Source organism: Bacillus rossius, chromosome 1 (genome assembly GCF_032445375.1).
Source record: "Bacillus rossius redtenbacheri isolate Brsri chromosome 1, Brsri_v3, whole genome shotgun sequence".
NCBI lineage: Eukaryota > Metazoa > Arthropoda > Insecta > Phasmatodea > Bacillidae > Bacillus > Bacillus rossius.
Genome location: NC_086330.1, coordinates 269035497 through 269057630, shown reverse-complemented (window position 1 = coordinate 269057630; position 22134 = coordinate 269035497). Strand labels below are relative to the sequence as shown.

Genomic DNA, 22134 nt, shown 5'->3' with positions numbered 1-22134 from the left:
TGTGCTAGCCTTTATTTTGCAGGTCTCTATACTTCGAGTACGAGTAGGACAGGGTCTAGCCGAGTAATGGGAAACACCATAAAAATGCCCGGGTCTGTACTCTATAGTCACGCCACGCAACTTCACTTCTTCGTGGCTGCCTACTCTGCGACCCGGGAGGCTGGAGCGTGTGACGTAGATGCTGGTCGCACAACACGCATGCTCCGGTGGGGGGATGGAAGGGGGAGGGGTGGTCGCCGGCCGGTAGAATGGTGGGGGGAAATTAAAGGAGGGGAGGGTGGGGGGGAATTAAAGGAGGGGGTGGGCGGGAGGGGAAGCTATATTGCAGCGGCCAGAGCTACGCGGCCGGTCACTGCCTGCTCGGCCGCCGGCGAGACCAGGCTAGCTTGCGTGCGTGTGGGAGTGCGTCGCTGAGTCCCGTCCTCCGGGTCGCGTGCGCGTGTGGCCTCGTGGCGTGTGTTCGCCCCGACCGGCGGAAACCACTCCCTGGCGGAGGAAGAAATTAAACAGTCAGGGGATTTGCAGGAAACCAGCGCACAGGTGAGTCCGTGCTGATTAGTTCATTAAGACAGTGACAAGAAATTCACGAGCTCATTTCGCAATGTTCAACATCCACCGTTGGTAGGGGGAAAAATAATATCACTGTACGCTATCCTTTGATGCACTTTGTCCATACTAGCAATACGTGATTTTTTCCATCTCATATTTGTTCTAACCGGCGAAAAAAAGTTAGTTCCGCACACAACTCAGTCAATGACGAAACGCATACTGCAATACTGAACGTCTATGATAAGGTATAAAATTACAAATCTAGATAACAAGAAGCTATTTCTTTATATTATAAAAGTGTCAATAATTTAGTGTGTCAGAAATATATTCGTGTTGACATCACCGCCTGGAAACACTGCGGCTACCGCAGTCGACGCCAGTAGCAAACGCGCCGCTGGATGAGTGTCGCCCGGGACTGTCTTGAGTTCAGCAGCCGATGGACGGATGGCATGAGCGCGGCTCACACGGGACCGCGGGGTCATCGAACCCGCGCATTTCTCCGGCCGCTGCTTATTTGTTTTATCTCCGTGTCGGAGGACGGAAGATTCCTCGCTCGTGCGGCGAGGGTCGTGGGTTCGATCCCAGGAACCGCGGCGTGACCCGTGTTCGCGAGCACCGAGTCGGTAGCCGTGTGGTTCGGAGTCCGGCTATGATCTCGGAGCTCCCGTCGCCTGTGCATTGCCGCGTGACTTCAAGCCCCACAAGCGAACAAACCAACAAGCAACGTGGTCCGTGCAGGGGGCGGCGGCTCCAGGATTAATGTTTGGGTATGCCCAGTTTTGGGAGTCCGAACTCCACCGGGGGGTCTCGCCCTCATATACTTAAAACGAGGGTCCGGGGAATTTTTTTTAAAAACCAGATGCGAAATGGTAAATTTTGTGGCTTTCTGAGGGTCATTTATTTCTCTCTGAAGGCCAATGTGTAAAATATATTAATCACAATAATTATTATAAACGTATCATGGTATGTCAACAAAATACACTTTAATACTTATAAAGGTCACAAAATTATCTGTTAGGATTAAACTTGTCTTAATATACAACCCGTACGTTAATGTAGAATGGTACAAATCTGCAGGCGAACGTATAGTTTCATTCCATTGCCAACTGCCCTTAATATGAATTGAGTATTTTTATAAAAAGTGTTATTTCCAATTGCTAATTTTGAAAATGTTTGGTAGGCCAGGGCCTCGCCGGCCTACCCACTGGATCCGCCACTGTTCCACGGTAGAGTGCCCTCTCCACCAGTAGCGGCGTGTTTGTATAGTCTTATGTCGTAGATTCATAACATGATAGGCTAAAATACAAATACTTATCGTTTCTGCTGCTTCTGTAATTGGCTTACAGTTTACCTGGAGATATTTGTGCCAATGAGTCACATTCAACCAAAGAAATATCAATCACAGTTCATCCAGATGAAACACCTTAGAATCAAGCAGCAAATGGATGGGAGATTTTTTTTTTTCGATTATACAGAAAAATTTAAAATTACATCCTAATGTCCATTAAAACCGCAAAATTTTCCGGTCTCTACAGAACTTAGTAAAAATTTTACTATTCTATAAAGTTTCTACGAATGTTCTGTCAACAGTGTTTGTAAAATAACTTCGTATAGTTGTCAGTCTTCCTAAACAAACAACATATATTGCTTTTCCACTGGCAGTTGGGGAATGGGTTAGCATTGGTCCTGAGAACTATCAGAGACCAGTTGCAACAGGAGTGTCGGTGTGAACTGAACGTAAACATGCAACTTCTGTCTGGGCGCATTACCTCTAAAGCGCGGGGGCGCTAAGGGCGACACTCACTCGCGCATCACACCTCTCTTCACCTCTACGGGCCAGTCACCGAGCTGGCGTGAAATCTGTCAGTTGGTTACGTGCCTCTGTGGGACTTTGGACAGTGACACTGTAAATTAATGGCGACGTTATTAAATATTAAATATGAACTTAATTTATTTTAAGTACTATCTGCCATATTTTTTTTTTTTTCAAACTGAAAATATCTATATGTAAACACACCTTTTAGCCCTTATTTTCTATCTAATTAATACATGTTAAAATGAAACCACGAAACGAAACAGCCACAAGAAAGTGTAATGGCTCTTAATGTTCTTCATAGTCAAACTCCTTTCATAAATACTAAGCAGTTGAAAAATGTTGAATTTAACACAGTGTTACGCATGCCGTTTGTATATAGAACTATGTACCATTGAGAGTAGTCACGCATCAATTTTAAGCCTTTTTACAGTTGAAAACAAAAAAGTTAGGGGGGGGGGGGGGTGATATTGGAACCTATAAAGCTTTTAATTAATTTGTAAATCAAATAAATTTGTTCAGATAGCCTCATACATGTTTTAAATAATATCACACAACTATTTTCATTCTACTCATATACACAAAATATTCAATTGTAATATGATTTATAAATAATTTTAATATATTCTTTTTTAAATCTGGATATAAATTTAACTTTTTATTATTATTGCGTTGCTTATAAGTTTTTAAACATTGGTAAATTTAAATAACATCTATACTCGTTGCATAATAAAATTAATGACCTGCAAAGTTTCAAAGTTATAAATTCCTACATATATTTTTGGGCGTAAATTACTTTACATAAAATATTAATATTAATATTTTTTTTTATAGTTTTTTACTTAACGATCCTATTTTATCTCTCATCTTTTCTTGCTACTTTAAATATTGTTTGAGACGGAAACGCAAGCGATTTCTGTTTTCACTGGGCTCGATTCTGATTGGCTGATTCTGGCAAACATACATTATATCCTAGAATAAGACTTCTATATTTAATATTTGATGGAAACTATAGCCATCCAAATGGGCAAACAAACATGGCCTCTCAAGGTTTTTATGTCCCGTTCCAGGCCATTATTTTATATTTACGTTCCACACAGTTAAACTTTCCGACATTTTGTGTAGTTAAATTTTCATAAAATGAAAAATATATATATTTCATACTTTTTTGCAAAATTAGCTGGCAAAATTGCATTTTTAACTTATTTGTGCAGTATGGACTAGAATTAAATGGAATATAAAATTGGAACTGTCTAGGTTTAAAGTTAATTTTACTGACTACTTTATGATAAGGTTTTAATTTCTTTCAGAAAAAAAAATCATTTTACTTAGTCTTTTAAAACCATAAATCTGTTTATGATTAAAAAAGGCAAAATAAAATTAAAATAATTTTTTCCAAAGAAAATTAAACCAAACCACGCAGTGGAGCCCAGCATTGCCTTTAAACTCAAAACATTTAAGTTATTTATTCAATTTGGTTCTCCTTATCCATAATTCACAAATATATTAACAATTCAACTCTGCTAGTTAATTTTGCTAGGTAACCGTTTGCACTGCATGTATTTAAGCATATGTATATATAATAAGCGTAATTTGGGGGTGACATGGAAAAAAGGCAGTAGCCACCCCAGCATTGTCCAATCCAGTGTAGATAATGGTAGTAATTATTTTATGATTTGTGGTGAAAATAGTCTGAAAAAGCTTAAAAAAACTAACAATTTTTTTTAATTTCCCGGGTGAGGACCCCCTTAGACGTGGCATTCTGTACCCCCTCAGTCCCCCGGTACGCCTTGCCACTCCAGTTTAAAAGCTAAAAATACGCCTCTGATATATACATAATTTTGTTCAAGTTCGGCCACTCGAACTCCGCAATTTTAACTTTGTTAAACTTAGATGAAAAGGGACAGACCCACTTAGGCATTGTCACAACCCTTCAATGTTATTTGACCAGGTTTATTGGAAGACGCAGGGAGCGAAGGTTGGACAGTGTGGAAGGGCCCTAACGTGGGCCAGGAAGTAAACCGGTACAACACGGAGCTTGCAACAGCCCAGTGTCCCTCCCAACGGCCCAGAGCAACATGTCCTTGTGCAAGGATTTGAAGACTAGCCTGCGGGATGTACTGCGAGGGGGTGAAGAGGGAGGGGTATAACCCACGCGCGGGCAGGTCGGTGCGTGGCGCAGAACCGGAAGATGCCGGGTGTTCTCGTGCCGAAGGCAGGCGGGTCTTGGGATCCTAGTACAAGGACGCGGCTTCGCGCATTTGGCGGAGCAGCTGAACGTACTGCGCTGTAAATTAAACTTTCAAACGGAACAGGAATATTGGTGTAAAAATACAGATATTTGTACATTTGTACTTGTACATGAAAACAATTCTATCTCTACAAAACAGTGTTCTCAGTGTTCTCGGATTCATACCCGGGCATCACTACAGCACAACGGTGAGACGACAACGTAAAGATGTCTTAACTAATCACGTTCAACAGATTTATGACGGCATGGCGGGTTAAAAATGGCGGATGCGATAGAATTTCCGATTAGAAATGTTTTCTATTGCCGTCGCGTCGTGGGCAGAAATGCGTTTAAGTGTTTTGTTTTTGAAAGATGGATAAAATGGTGCGTTGGTAATTCTAAAGGTTTTATTTACTAAATTTATCTGTGAAATCTCTGAAATGTGTTTACATCGAGGGGTTTTTGCAATTGAGTTTTCCATTTTAATTTAATTAATTAATCTTTTAAACATATCTATCAAATAAACTATTAATTAGAAAACCTTTAAAAACGCTTTTATCGTTGAATGAAATAAAAATTGAAATATAAAATTTTAATTTAACTTTTTTGTTCAACTGCCAAATAATGCACCATAACTCTATAAACTAAAAACTAGGGGTGTTTGATATAATTTGTCATAGATTTTCTATTTCTAACTTTAGTATATAGTCATATAATCTTTTTAGGATATAATCATTTCGAAAATTTAAGGATATATTCAATACGAAAATGAATATATGAACTTAATAACGATAATGAAATTAAAATTAGTAATGTGGTGCATCAGGGGCGAATTTTTTTTTTATTCGCAGGTGTGGCCCGCGGAAATTTACGCCGGAAGAGGGGGGCGAGAATTTTGCACATGGGTTTAATTGTCACGTCATATTCTCTGGGTACGGTGCCCGTATTGTGTACACTGCCCATATTTTCGCCTACGAGCATGCAATATGAAGAAAACTTTAAAATATACAGAAAGTTTTCCATAAGACATAGTTTTGACATCAAACACGTTTCACTGTCACGCCTGCAAGTGCAGGCAGGCGCCCTAAGTGAGGGGCTTCTTAATTCCAGGGGGATCCGGGCCCCCCTGCCTCGCCCCCCCCCCCCCCTCCTCTGGGATCAACACCCAGGGGGTTCTTGATATAATTTGTCTTCAAATTTCTATCACTTAATTTAGGATAAAGTCATTACGAAAATTTAATAAGACAGTACCCCACGCTTTTAGTTATACAGAGTTGTGGTGCATTATTTGGCTGTTGAACAAAAAAAATTAAATTTAACTTTTTAAAATTTTTAGTTTAGTCTACAATAAAAGCGGTTTTTTTATTTTTCAACTATAGGTTTTTTATATTTTTAGTCTCAAATAAAATAAAAATTTTGAATATGAGTAATTGAAATAAATTAAAAAATACTACCGTAAATAAGCGTGATTAAAGTATTTATTTGTTACAATAAACTTAAAATTAGTCATTATTGTTTATCTATGTAATCTAGTCATTTCAGCTAATGCGCCAACATTACAAGGACATTTTCTAGTTATCCTAGAGCAATCAATTTCTTCTACTTGGAGACCATCCAGCGGCTTTACGCGACAAAGAGTTACATAAGCCTGTCCAGCAGCAAATAATCGCGATCCCAAATAAACAACTGCATAATCTACAGTGCAGCCTTGCATTTAATGCAAAGTAGATTCCCAACAGTACTAATGGCAATATTCCCCTTTCAGCAGTACCATAGCTGTATTTCGCCGGAAACTGAATAGCTATTGGTTTAATTATGTGTACACCATCTGTGCCAAAACCAACACAGACTGGTGGAATGTCCGTATCATACACTTGATCAGCCGCAAGAGTGGCCAGATAATTTCAGATATAGTACCCACATTGCCATTAACGAACTCCGGGCACATTTTCCACCATAACCCGACATGGAAACATTATAAATCAAACAGAATATACTTTTGATATTTTCGAAATTTAGAGGCATTACCCCTCCTCCACCAGGCAAATTTTCCATCATAACCCGACCTTAGGATCGGAAATACTCCAAATCTAAAAAGCATTTAGTTTCAAAATTTTCGAAATTTTGGGTCTTTAACACACACACACATATACCATAACAGTAGACCCTGTGGCAAATTCCCACCACGCCCCAACTCATGGATACACAAAAAGTATGGTTATAACCCATAGCTCGAAATTGTTTTTTTTAACTCTCTGAACCCCTTCCCCTCTAACACTAAGGCATTAAGATATCAAAATATTTTATTGTCAGAGGTTCTTTATATGAATGCAAAAATTTCAACACATTCGGACGTCGGTAAGTCTGTAAAAATGATTGGAAAATTTTTATTACATAGTCCATATATACGTACATACAGGTTCAGATAGTTAAAGCGCGGTAAAAAAAAAAAAAACTGTGAGCAATGGTGGATGTCGTATGTTTGGTGCATATGAAACAGCAAGAAACATTTTGTGTACAACCGCATGCTTTTGACTGCTGCGCTGGTGGAAACTAGTTGGTTACAATAACGTGATATTTTCCTACCGCATCGCCATCATCGCATCGTGCGTCTTGCTGCTGTTATTTTGGCATAATGATAGTTTTTTTTTTAGTGTTTCCAAGAAACTGTACAGGATGATTCATATCTAAAAATTAATGTAAAAGCTCGAGTTTTTGCCACAATTAGTGAGGTAAAAGTTTCTACTTGATTATAAAAGTGATGAGCGACGAATATCCACGAGAAATGTTTAGTTAAAAACTTACATGATAAGACTTAGCCTTAAATAATCGGTTGCAATTTTCTCTCTACTACACTAATCAAAAATATTTTTGTTAAATAATTAGTGTAATTCTTTGCCTGTAATTTTTGAATAATTTTGACTTTGTTTAAATAAAAACATTTCAAGTAATTACTTAACACACAAGTGCCTATTAGTGCCCAAAACACGTACCAATCGCAAAAACCAGTATAACCGTAAAAATATCTGAATGACTTATAAGTAGGACTACATCGTAAAGAAAATTTCTCTCATCTTATATGAGTTTATTTTAATTTTATGAATCACATAATTTGGACAGTTTTCAAAAGAAAATTATAATTTTTTGTACAATTCTAATAAATTTGTATGTGGTCATTTTTAATACACCTGACGTCATGAGAAAGATAGTATTAACTAACTATTTTTAAAGAAGCCTATTCATGTAACATATCACTCGTTTGCTTTTGATCATTCATTACATTAGTAGTATGTCAGTAAGTAAATTAATTTAAAAAAGTAGTTTAGGGTTTTTTTTTTTGGCGTATCATGTATCCTATTCTTATGTAATGTTTAAATAATAAAATATTTTTCTGTAAAACAAAATAGACTGACTTTCATAATATTGCTATCAATTGAAAATATTACTCTTAAGTCAATTGAATATTGTAAGGAAAACGTACACACACACACACACACACACACACATATATATATATACACACCCACACACACATATTTCAGTTCGCGAGCTATGTCAAACTTACAAAAATAATTATTAGAGTCAACGAAATGGTTGCCATTATAATGTCAAACAAGTTGAAGTATTAATATATAGATTAATAAATTTAGTAAACGATTTCTCAGTAACAAAGAGTTTATTTTGATTCAAAAAAATCAAATTCCACCATAATTCAATAAGTTACTTCGGTCAGATCAGAAAATTTTTAGTTCAAACAACATATTTTTATCTGAAGTATCCTTTGTGAACTAATTATAATTAGTACAAAGAAAATGTTTTTCGTGGCAAACAATCATTTCGTAGTGTTAATGCCCAAATAAAAACAATTTTTAAAATGCCAAAGATTTGTAACAATTGAAATGATTCTCACATTAAACCGTGTAGCACAATAAAACTGTATTGAATAAATTAGCGTAATCACAGTGAAATATTTCTTCAGTGAGCTATTGTTAAAAATGTTTGAGTTTAAAATTTACTCCATCATCGGTGTATAATTAATATTGAGGGAATCTAACGAGAAAAAAATAATTATAGAAAATATAATTTAACATAATCTTTGTTTTCTCCAAATTAAAAATAAACTTTTCCCCCCAAAATATACGCTTTCGAATCAATTTTTAAAGAAATTTTATTGACAAGTTAAATAGGTACATTTTAAATTTCTTCTAATTAAGAAATATGACAAAAAAAATTTTAAATGATAATCAACTAAGTTTTATAATTAATGTGTAACTCGCCTTGTATTTCATGGAAAAATGTTTCATAAACAACTAGGTGTTGGAAGAGTTGTGTATGAGACAGAATTATCTAGTCGTGGGGTTTTATACTCCCAGATACCTCACACAAATCCATGGTTACTAAAGTGTTTGAGATGAACTTGTGAATATCGCCATGGAAAATTTTTTGTAAGTGCTGCATCATAACAATTACATCATCCTTATTTGATAATTCACTGACGCGAGCAACGTTTGATAGCGGATATTGCCTTTAGCGGCTTCTCAATATTTGGTACAAAGTTTCAACTGAACGGCTCCACAACAGTTCCGTGCTTGTACTAATTCAGAACTCTCTTTGCTGACGAAGGAAAAATGACCAGATACTCGTAGATAGCGCGTTTCGTTTGCTATCGAATATCACACGGGAGGCACATTATGGCTTCTAGCAATACTAATGAATGTACACTGTAAAACATTTTGTAATTTTACACAAAATATATATTACAACAGAGTCTCTACCGATGTTGGTATAGTAGGACCTCACCAGTTAGTATGTTTTTGCTCATATGATCAAGTTAAACTATTATCAAAAGTGTAAAAGTATCTTTGCAATTATTTGTCAAATATTTTATAGCTGTGCGTGTATACATTTTAAAATATTGTGCACACAAATAAACCATAAAGTAAAGGGAGTATCACATTTACAATAATGTATTGAACTAGTGATGTATAGTCAATAACATTTTTTTAAGTATTCTTATGTATTTTTACAATAACTTAATCTTAGTTAATTTACTCTGAGACGTAGGTAATATTATTTTAATATTGATTTAAGTTTTTTTATTCTACTACAGTATAAGTACTGGCAAAGATAATTCATTGATAATTTTAAAATGTGTTGAATATGTAATTTCAGTTATATGTACATCCTTATGTATTTTAACATTTTAGTTGTTTAAATACATTATTTTTATTATGTTTTTTAACCAAAACTGTAGCATATTTTGTTCATCTAAACATTTTTTTGTAAACATACATAACCTTTAATTAACATAAAAACACACCAAAAGTAACATTACTAAACAATGTTACGACTTTTTATAGTTCAAAATTTTACTGTCGGGTAGATACTGGGCTATCATTGCGGTTAACGACGGCAAAACGCAATTGCTTACGTAATGCTTCCCTTTCGAAATATTTATTTTGGCACAAGCAAAGGTTGTAACTCAGCATTAGTACCCTGAGGATTTCAACACACATTATTTTTAAACTTTAAATACATAATTCAGACTTTGCAAACCATGTGAAAAACTCATTTTTAAAATAGGTACCTGTTTTTTTAAAACATTTTTTTTAACTTTGCTTATGTAATCACATAAAAAACATTACTGAACTTGGTATACTATTAACTAATAACAAATTCATTCAATTAGTTTATTGGTAATTGATAACTGACACATGATTTCTAGATTGGTATAATGAACCACATCTTGAATATTATGTCGCTGATTTCTCCATCTATTAAACTATTAAGTCGACATTTCTTGATGTGACACAACTAACAAATAACTTTAATTCAACGTGCAGTGAAATATTCAGACTATTCATTCCAAATACCTTTAATTGACAAACTTTCACTTCCAAAACCAGTAAGATTATTAAAGGTGTCTACTTGACAAGTAAAGGCGGTCATAAAAATTGAAAAATAAAAATAAAATTAATCACAGAGGTTATTAAAGCGCGCCACCTCACGTGATGTCAAAGTAAAAAATATGTAATTAAATTTAAATGTGCGCCTAAGATCTTAACTACACGCCCGGAATTAATAGTTAAAATCAATTAGTATGCTAATTGGCAGTGATTTAACGGCACTGTTTCAAAACACCGCTCGGTAAATTGACATTCCGATGTCGAGGGCCTTCTGAGAGCTCCAGAGGGCGCGTCCACCGAGCCATACTCCAGCCTTAATCTTCACCTCTCCTCTTTACTTCTCCTTCCAGTCTTTATAACCTTCCTCCCACTCCTTCGGACTACACCCTCCTCAACCCTAATATCACACTCCCTCCCTCAACTTACATGGCCGCATTCACTTTTCTAGTGACAGCGACGAGGTTAATGTGCGGTAGAAAACTATTTTGAAAACGCTCTTATTTAGTCGGTGATATCAATTGGTAGTTTCAGCTCCAACCCAGACGCCAAAGCGTTGTTCCTCAGCTGCCCAAGCAGTCCCTGGATATAGAGGTTGGCTAGTCAGTGATCTCAGCTGCTCTCAGTACCCGGCGATATATCATTTCCCTTGGGGGGAGGGGGCGGCATTTAGTGTGACGCGAGGCCAGAAACAGAGGTTTCTACTTATCACTCTGTGCACTATATCTCAAGATGCACCACCCTACAAATATTTTTTTTTTTTCAAATCATTTGGATCAACGGGTGGGGAGCGTGTTTTGTTGGATACATTTGACACATTGGTCTGTGTGTGCGCTGGTATGTAGTGTATGCTCGCAGTAGAAAAGGAATGCAGCCAATAACCTTCTAAAACACCTTATAATCCCCTCCTTCTTAAACCTTCCCCCCTCTTCCTTAATCACTTATTTTGAATCCTATCCAAGCCCCTCTAATGTTAATCCTCTCCTCTCAATTAAAAAACCTCCCACTCCTTCAACCCCTTCCTCTTTCTCTAATACTTCTTCTTAAGGTCACTTCCTTTCATTTATCTATTGCCGATCATTCTAACCCACCCTCTTCATTCTAACCCTCCTCTTCATTCTAACCCTCCTCTTCATTCAGAGTGCTTCATAGCCATTTTTATTCCTTTTAATCACGGCTTTACTCCTTTAATTCCCTACCACTCGATCGAACCCATTATAATTTAAATGTATTATTCCCTCCTCATAATACCCCTTCCTCTTCATGTAATGTGCCTAATAACCTCCCACATTCCTCATAACTCGCTCCCAATCACTTATATTTCTCTAGCTCATTATATCCCCATTACTCTCATTCGAATGCATCCCAATCATTCTAACACCATTACCCCATTCCAACCTCAATCCCCTCATTATAACCCCTCTTCCTACACCTAAAATTTTTGGGAACTCCTGGTTTACAGGAAAATGCCTGAGCTATAATAGAGAAAACAGTGTACCTATCTAAGAAATATAAGTTTTAAATTACCTTTGAAGCCAGAAGGATATTTTTTTACGTTATACTGTGATCAGGCAAATGTTGGAGAAATTTGGGAGCAAAGCACTTTCTCTTGCATACTTCTAACAAGGAGCGCCAATTTAAAAGCGTCAGTTTGATCTAATGACACGCTCTTAACTACCACTATCCAAGCAAGGTTATAATAATGGCAACGACATACTTGTGCTGCATTTAAAGACTGTCTACTTTGAAGCCAACGACGTTCTCTTGCACTCCGCTATTCAAGTGTAATTTTATTGAAGCCAAATAACTCTTGCTTACTGCTATAAAGGAGGCTAATTTTGAACGCAACCCTGTACTTTTATGCACCATATTTAAGGCCAATGATATACTACTGAGCAGGGACGCAAATATGTAGGATTCGCAAGGTGGGCCCGAGAAATTTCAGGCGGCCCGCGTGGCCCGAGAGTTTTACACATGTGGTTAACCAACTTGTCATCTCTTGATACGGCGCTTCTACGTTTTATAACACCCATATTTTGGCCTACATACATGCAATAAGGAGAAAACTTTAACTTAAAAAGAAACATTTCAATAAGATATAGTTTTGACATGAAACCCATTTCACAGCCACGATTTGGCAAGTGCAAGCAGGTCACCCTCAGTGGGCTTCTTAATTCCAGAGGCCCGGGTACCTGCCTTCTCCCTCCTTCCCCTGGGTCTACGCCCATGCTATTGAGTATTGGTACTGGGGAGTGTCTGCATAGAAGCCAACTATGTATTCTTGCACAATACTACCAAATAGTTTCGTTACTGAAGAATCTTATGTACCCATGCGCAATACCTTTAGAGATTGTCGCTTTTGAATACAACGATGTTCTCTTGCACACTGCTATTAAAAAGGGTAAATATTAGAGTTAATGACGAACGATTGCCTAATGCTATTAAGCTGTACCTGTGTTGAAGCCAACGACATACTCTTGCGTACAGCTATAAAGGAGGCCTATATTTAAAGCCAAATATGTTATCTTGTGATCGCTATTCAGGCAAGTTAACTTTGAAACCAAAGCCTTACTCTTGCGCTATAAAACCAATATTTAAACCAACTATGTTCTTTTGTGATCGCTATCTAGGCAGGCTAATGTTGAAGCTAAGAAAATACTATTTTACAACGCACAAAGACAGAACCAAGTTGTGACTGAAGAGAGTGGCTCAGACTTGTGCCGAGTTCCAGTCGTCCTCCAGTGCGTCCAGACATGGAAGAGAAACTCTAGTCGCCCAGACTTATGCATAGTTTTTTAAAGTAGTTTTGGGACCGCACGCTTGATAGTAGCTTTCATATTTTTTTACTGACATACCAACATTTATTGTGAGAAGTAATGCATCAGATATTATCAGGTAAAAAAGAAGTAAAATTTAACACACTTTATTTTGGTTGCCACATCTTTTGAAGTGTGGCATACCAGCAATTTGGCACCTCATACACATATCTATGGAACATGCTTTTGAAGTGGGACTGCTTTGCTCAAGGGCTAACAATTTTCGAGCGTTGCGAAAATTCTGATCGCATGAAGAGAAATGGCTCGGTATGTGGTGGGGGAACCGGGTGAGGAGGGGAATAGTTAGGTTCGCGGTGGGGGAACCGATAGAGGAAACGAAAGGGAAAGGTATGAATGATGCAGCATTCTTACACTCTTGCTGTCTTGCACTATTGTGCTCTTGCCCTCTTGCATTCTTGCGCACTTGCGCACTTTCATGTGCGCGGTGGTTTCTTGTAGTGGACGTCACGCTATCCCCACTCCGGGGCCGTTGGCATGGTCTGTGATCGCTGGAGCAGCCTTGAGTGGGCTCCACGTGGCGGCGTGCGGCTCAGGTGGAACCCTGCCATGCTGCAGGGATAGGCGGGTCACGGCGTTAGGGTCCCGCTTGCGCCCGACACCACCCCGAATTGCTGGCATCTAGTAAGGGATATTTGGACAAAGGGCAACACAACGGAGTTTGAGCTAATTGTAGCATACCGTTCCACAGATCATATTCGAAAATAAATGTTTTTCTTTTATGTATGTATTTAACTTAATTACTTGTGTAAATCAGTATTGTTAAACAGTGTTATTGGAGTATTGTTTTAGCTGTGTAACTAAATATTTCTGCTGGTGTAATGCTAATCACATTTTAGTTTGACTTGAGTAGTTATTTTACACGAAATATTTTTTGATTAACTAAATCACAAACCGTTTTATAGTTACGAGCCCACGATTGTGTAAATGTGTTAAGTTTAACTAAGTGGCGTGAACATTTCTTGATCGGAGTGTAGCTGTGTGTGACTGTGGCTCAACAAAGTAGCATTGAGCTAGGTCCTATTCGTATGCCATGTTGTCACTTTCACATGACAGATACCTACCTCAGACTATACACGTCCATTTGGACGTGAACTACCTAATTATCGGTAAGCTTCAAGTTTAAGAATTATTTAAAATCGAAGTTTGTTTTAAATGTACGAGAAAGGTTTTTACTTAATTTGTTTTATTCAAAGTATCTAAAGTTTATTTATTTGTGTGAAAAACAGTTATTTCATTTGATATAATAACTGCATCCTTACTATTCTAAATTATTATCTCTTGTTCTAATAAAAACATATCGGTAAAATATCTCTATCTATACATAACAAGCAAGAAAATTGACTTATGTCGCGCGTGGACTCCACGCACACATTTTTTAGTTTTTTTTATTACATAACAATGTTAAGTGCTTCTCGTACATTTTAAATCTATTTTACTAATCAATTAGTCGTCTAGTAGCTAATTAAGATTATAAACATAAAACATTGGATCCAAGATCTTTTTTTTTTGTTTTCTATTAGTTATCATAGAACAAGGAGGACGATATAGAAGTGCGACTGTTACAGTGGAAACTGGAACCATGTTTTCCGCGGGATGTGACTCTATCTCTTGGGTGAGCCCCTAACTACAACGACTTATTGCTTATTTAAACTGTGCGAAAAGCATTTAACGCTTTTTTGTAATACAAAAAAACCTGTTGTATAAATGAGTATGAGATGCAAAAACTTGAAAAATTAGGTGTTTTAATTTTTACTGGTTTGTTTGCTGATGCATTTATTCCCTAAATCTATGTGCTGTAGGTATGCTAGTAACATATTATGAAAGCTACTATCTAGCGGGCGGGCCTAAAACTACTTCAAAAAGCTGGGTGTCAGTCTCGGCAGCCGCGGTGGTTGCGGGCCCAGCCGACAGATAGCGGCAGCAGTCCCAGCAGCGTGAGAGAGAGGAAGAGGGAGGACGGGAGGCGTGTGGGCGGCAGCGCGCGAGGGAGAGCGCCGCAGAACTGGTTGTCGAGGGTCGCCCGCGAAGCCCGCGGCGTCCCGGCGGGCAGGTGTTGCGTCTCCCCGGCTCTCTCCTCCCTCCTCTCTCCTCTCTCCAGGCGCAACTTCCCCGCCCGGCTGCCTCGCGCGCACGAGATCTGCGCAGTCCACTTTGCATCGCAACAACTGTATCACCACAAAACAGCGTTCCCAATAAAATATGCTTCATATTGTCCACGTATACCTCCAATAGTCAGAGTTATTTGTAAACCGTTCCCTGGATAGCTTTCCAGTACAAACTGCACACTATAATAGGCACAATAAAACAAAATAATGTCCAATTATTCGATTATCTTTTGCATGGTTAAAAACAAGTATCACATGCACAAATAACCATATCTTTCTTGTAATACGACACACAATTTTTTGGCAAGTGGTTTCCAAAAAATATTTTTTTAAAGTACGGAAATTTTTTTTTTCCCCCCTGTGAACCAGTGGTACCTATTTACTACATACCACTTGCTAATTCATCACATGTCGATTGTTTACGAAAAGTGATCATCACTTAGATGTGACAAAAAGTTATGTTGTCCTTTCTGAATTCTGACTGCTTTTGAGAACTGTGAAATTTGAGTCAATTTACATGAGACATACAAACTTAAAGTGCGGAGAAAATACGACAAACCTTAAGGGCCCCGCCTGCCTGTGCACACATACTATGTGCAGAGCTTCAGGAAAAGTACGCGATTAAAAACTGTTCAAGAAATCCGAGTGGGGTCTATTTGCAAAAATATATCTTTATATATATATTTCTTGTGTGCGTGTGTATGTCACTGAACTCCTCCTAGACGGCTGGACCGATTTTGATGAAATTTTGTGTGTGAGTTCACGGGGATTCGAGGATGGTTTAGATTCACAATTGGATATTTTATCTCGATTCTGAGTTAAGAAAAACTAAAAAAAAACACGCTTTAAAAGCAAAAATTGCAACGCATTATTAGAAGCCATTAAGTTTTGCTATTGTAAGGAACTAAGTAGAGAGTAAGAAAAAAATTAAGATCCTGACAGTTTATAGCGTCGCCATATTTGTTTCAATTTTCAATACCCTTTTTGTATATTACAATTTAAATTGCAGAAAAAAAATCATGTTTCATAGCCACACAAATAGTGAGGATGGTTTAGATTCACAATTGGATATTTTATCTCAATTCTGAGTTAATAAAAACTAAAAAAAACACGCTTTAAAAGCAAAAATTACAACGCATTATTAGAAGCCATTAAGTTTTGCTATTGTAAGGAACTAAGTAGAGAGTAAGAAAAAAATAAAGATCCTGACAGTTTATAGTGTCGCCATATTTGTTTCAATTTTCAATACACTTTTTGTATATTACAATTTAAATTGCAGAAAAAAATCATGTTTCATAGCCACACAAATAGTGAGTGTGTGTCATTTCTCTATGTCCACGAGGTCTCGCCGCGTCAATTTTCTCCTTGGAGCGAACCCGTCCGCTTAATTAAATAAACAGCTTTTATCGTTGAATGATTTCATGATTTATTTAATGAAAATATGCTCTCATAAAAAAATTAGTTAGATAGACATTCAATAGGTGTCTTTCTCTCACTCTCTCTCTCTCTCTCTCTCTCTCTCTCTCTCTCTCTCTCACTCTGAAATGTATGTAGTTTGCTCGTGGGTCAGTAATGCAGACAATCTTTACATTCTAGCTCGAGACGGAAAAAACAGTAAATGTGGTTTACAAAGACATTTTATGAAGTGTCTTCCCGTCATTACATTTGAAAGTAGAAACATATTTACTCAAAATTTAGGTAGTAACATATTTTTATTGCAAAGACTGAAATAGAGGTGAGAAAAATTATCATTTGTGAACATAAGAAAACTACTACAACTGTATCAACTGTTATGTTATAATGTTTAAATTTCTAAATGGTGCATGATAATACAAAATTCCATGCGGAAAAAGTCGTGGGCAGCAGATACGTATAGTTATAGGTGTGGGGCTATGCATGCTGATTTTTCATATACTGCATGGATGCGAACATGTAAGAATAATCTATCTATCTTACTATAATAAAACAGTACTTTTTCTGTCTGTCTGTTTGTACGCGATTTTGATGAAATTTTGTGTGTGAGTTCACGGGGATTCGAGGATGGTTTAGATTCACAATTGGATATTTTATCTCGATTCTGAGTTAAGAAAAACTAAAAATACACGCTTTAAAAGCAAAAAAACTAAGCATTGTTGATAATTAGCCTCCATGGCAACGGGCTTTTGCATTGTTGTTGCCTTCTGTGCAACCATGGGAAAGGTTTTTGGTAACGGCAGTGGCGTGCCCAAGAGGAGGGGTATGTATAATGAGAAGATACAAAATGTCCAGCGTAGAAATACTTACCGCCATATCCATATCTCACAAAAAGTACATTTGGGCAGGACAATGTCTGTCGGGTCCGCTAGAACGATATATAGAGAGATAGATATAAATAGAAAGATAGAGAGAGTTATAGAGATATACATAGAGAGATAGAGAATTAGAGAGATAAAGAGAGATGCTTAGTATACGTTTAAAAAATTACAAAAAAAAAATTGATTGAGGCATTGCAACGCATGCCGGGCATTATCTAGTATTTATATAAAAAAATGGAATACGCTGAGGGTTAATGAGTTTTTATTTTCCGTATTTGGTTTTTAAAATGTATTCTTAGAAAACGCGTGTTTTCAGAACACGTTTTAGGAATGATACAGATCAGTTCGTTTTGGTTAATAGTTATCGCACTGGCGTGCTTGCAACAGAACGGTCTATTTAAGGACATTTTAAATTTACTTAGTTTTAAATAGTTTAACACGTAGATTAAGATTCAGCTAATTATGAGTTACAAAAATAAATAAAAGTTACATTAAATACTCAACAACAACTTTAATTAAGAAACACTTTCGCTAAAAAGAATTACTGCTAGGGCAAAATATATTTGTGTAAATAAACCCCACCTAATATTTTTTTTAAGAAGAAAATATCGAATGTCAACAGATTAGCTTATAAGTCACTGAACGTTTTGTTCTAATAAGTGGTTTCTTTATTACTATAAACTGACTTAATACTAAATTTCACTAAAGTGTTTTTTTTAGTTATAAGATTAACATATAAAGATATATTTAAAATGGAAAGATTCATCAAATCCTCAATTTTTCGAAAATAATATTTTAAGTATTGAATATGCTGTTCAAATTTTTTTCGTGCGTTTGTTTGAGATTTACTGCGGGAAATGACATTTTACATAATTACACAAACATTTTTTAATCATGCTTAAAAAGAGTAGTATAAAGAGAATATTTCTGTACTGTAAGTGTGTTTAAATAGTGTTCACGAATAGCTTGTTAACCTATACAAACACTGCTGTAGCTTGTGTATCGTTGTCTTTGATGTAAATATTTTCCCGTGTAGTCACAGGATATGAATCACACACGATGTCTTGTGGTGGCGTCAACCAGACTATTTGCAAGTTACAGGGGAATGCATTATATTAGCTGGTCCTGTGTTGTCTAGTCTGCGAGATAGACTTAATGCTGTATCTCACACGTTATACCATCACTATTATTTAAGATCTATTCCTGTAATTTCCTAACTCTTTTAAATTTTTTTAGTTGCGTATTGTTCTCCAGATACTTAATTAACTCCAGTTTTAAAGTTTAAAATATCAATCAATCAAGTGTACATCATTAGATGTTAATGTGCGTAACATTTTACCACTGTTATTTGTTCTTTTTTAATTACACACGAAGAAAATTCAACGCTAAGCCGGTTTACAAATGTGCTTTAAAATAATAATAAAAACCGAAATTATGACAGAGAGAAATAATAAACACGAACGTAATGCAAAGTCTATAATATGTCAAGCATTAATTTGAAAATAATTATATCCATACGTTATAAAGTTTCTCATGAAAAATTACAGCAGTAATGCAGCTCAGGCAAAGCCACGATGATGACAGCTGTGACGTCACTATGATTGCCAAGAGAGGATGATTCGGCGATGGTTGCCTCCCGCGGAATGAATGTGAAAGTGACAGTTTTGCAAAATCTCCGTAGGCTCAGCAGCCAGACACGGTCCCAGTGAGCCAAAAGTCCCCCCCCCCCCCCCCCCCCCCATTTTTAATTTTGTTTCGAGTCGTTCTGTGATAGTAGTAGTAGGTGTTATGTGTAAACGCCAAAGAGACAATTTGGATAACTAACACAAATTACATCCATATATTGCCCGGGATTCGAACCCGGTGCGTTGCCGACTGTGCTACGGAGACCGACTACCACTAAACCAAATTTTGGCTAGTTTTAATTACAACATTTGACTATAATTTTAACATATATGTGAAATACATGTTTTACTGCACACTAAATGCTTGTCATCGGTGCTAAAACCCAAAATTAATGTTAAAAAACGAAATAAAACCAAAAAGGGAATTACTTTCAAGCAAGAAAGCTAATATAGATGTTAAATTAAATAAAAATTTCATCGGAGTTATTTCAAAAAGAAAAATAACTAAACTAGGATAAAAAAAATAGTAAATCTACATGAACATACAAATAAACATCCTTCCACCCAGTTCATTACGTAGTCAAGCCAGGTTTAGCTGCGGCTTTTCAAAAAGAAAACAAGGAATCTTCCCAGCCATGCTCGGAGCGTGCCCCGGCGGGCCACAGACTCGCACCAAGTCCCGCAGTCGCCGCGCTCAGACGTCCTGCAGGATCAACCACGCCGCCGCTCTTCTCTTCACTGACGGGAACACAAGCACGCACAAGTCGCAGTGCATTAGACGCTCGTCGCTGACGTCACCTAGACCACCGCAGTACCATATCGGCTGTGAGCGGACCTTATGAAGCATATAGTTGCTCATAATCGGCAGGGCGGGAATCGCACTTACACTCTGTGTCCATGCGACCGGATACATGCTGACATTTCATTGCGGAGAGCGCGCGGTACTGTGTTATGGGTACCGCGTTAAGTGTACGGTCAAGTAGAGTCTGGTAGGTCATTCCAAAAAAAAACGAAACACTTGGTAACTAATGATCTTTAACTCATATCTAACGACCAAATAAGTGACGAAAGATAACATGCAATAGAGCTATAATGGTAGATTGTCAGTAATAGCAACCAACTCGGCGTGTGAGAGTTATATGTAGAGGGCGCGAACTTCCGTTCCCTTTGCGAGAGTACTTGCCAATAGCAGTCTATTCCATAAACGAGAAAATCCAACTCGTTCTCGAGGAATAGCCAATCAAAGGAAAAAAGGCAAACGTACATACCCGTAACGTTGCTGAAGAAGACATTAATGCAGGGTGGACGTGCGGTTAGGGCATGTTACTACCACGCTGTCGTCTTCGGTTCGCTTCCATCTGTGATACTTGTATTATTATTTATTTATCGAATTTTCATTTATATCATGAAAATTCAAATCTGTTTATTTAAAATGTTATTATTTTTTTTGTTTTTTATATCACATACCAAAGTGTGGCAATATTTAAACATTGCTGATTCTATCATTTTCTACGGATTAAATGCACACTTCTGGGTGATCCTTAGCATAAAAACTCATAAAACATATATTTTGTTTCCACCACACGCATTGTGCTTCCTTTTGATTGACTTTAGATCGTTAAGTCTGTACTTAGGACATGATTTGTTTCGTGATTCGGAAACGGCTGGTATATACGCATTATAAATTGAACATGACGTGTTTAAAATCTTGGTTGCGTATCGACGAATAATACCTCTGGTTCGGATATGCTTTTCCTAATACACCTAACATTGGAAATGACCTCATGACCTGCTCCTAAAGGTTCCAAGATACTGGATGTGTTTGACTATCTACTGGATGCGTCTGGCTTCCAACTGGACGTGGCTGTCTACCTACTGGATGTACCCGGCCAAAGACGATGTAAATGGCCACCTACTGGACGTTACTGGCTAATCGACTGTCATACGGAGAAAACATTTCAAGGCATACAAAGGACTCTGTTCGCCTTCTAAGACTTTAGGCATTGAGAAAATGCTTGTATTTTGCTTGACTTTTTGTTCTTGTAGAATTTCTGTAATAAAATTTTAATTTTTAATTTTGTTGTTTTTCATCAAACCTGTATTTTTTAAGTAATTTCAATTAAATTAAATTTATTGCATCAAGCAAGTATCGAACCAAGGTGCTCGAATCAATCACTAGATATATGATTTAATGATTTTTGTTATTTTCCGAATTTCTAGCTTAAAAAATACAGAATTTCAAGTTGACGGCCCAATTTCAAGATGGCGGACGCCAATGTAACAATTACTACTGCACGGTAGATGACGGCCGTAAAGAAAAGTTCAACGATACGTGATGCACATTCAAGATGGCGGGTGTAACGAAAAATATGTTTCTAAAATCCAAATTGGCGACCGTAACGAAAAGTGCTATGGTGACGTCTTGGTATAAGTTTTTATAAAAAATTTATTAATTCTTTTTTATTAATTGTAAAAAATTCCAATAAAATTAATATTTACTGATTTTCAATATGATGGCAGTAGTATGTAGGCCTAATAGTTCCTCCGGCGCCGGGTGCCAGGCGGTGATGTTGTAATTTTTTTCCGCCATCTTGGATTGTGACCTCACGGTGGCCATCTTGGATGATCTTGACCTTTGACCTTCAAAATTTGTCAAAATTCGCCCAAAATTCGCCAATAATCACCAAAATTTCCAGTTTTTTGGAGAAAAAACTCCGCCAAAAATCTCAAAAAATTTGAAAAATAGAAAATTTCTCTTTTCGAAAGAAAAATTCCCCT

The 22134-nt window shown here is 37.1% G+C and overlaps 1 protein-coding gene across 1 annotated transcript in view; it reads left to right on the top strand.

Annotated features, from left to right (window-relative positions):
- The first annotated feature begins 340 nt into the window (after positions 1 to 340).
- Positions 341 to 22134, top strand: part of LOC134527589 (BMP-binding endothelial regulator protein) — a 367253-nt gene continuing 345459 nt past the window's right edge. Inside the window, exon 1 of the mRNA XM_063360406.1 lies at positions 341 to 540. The gene's annotated coding sequence lies outside the window, so the exon portion shown is untranslated. The remainder of the gene's footprint in view (positions 541 to 22134) is intronic.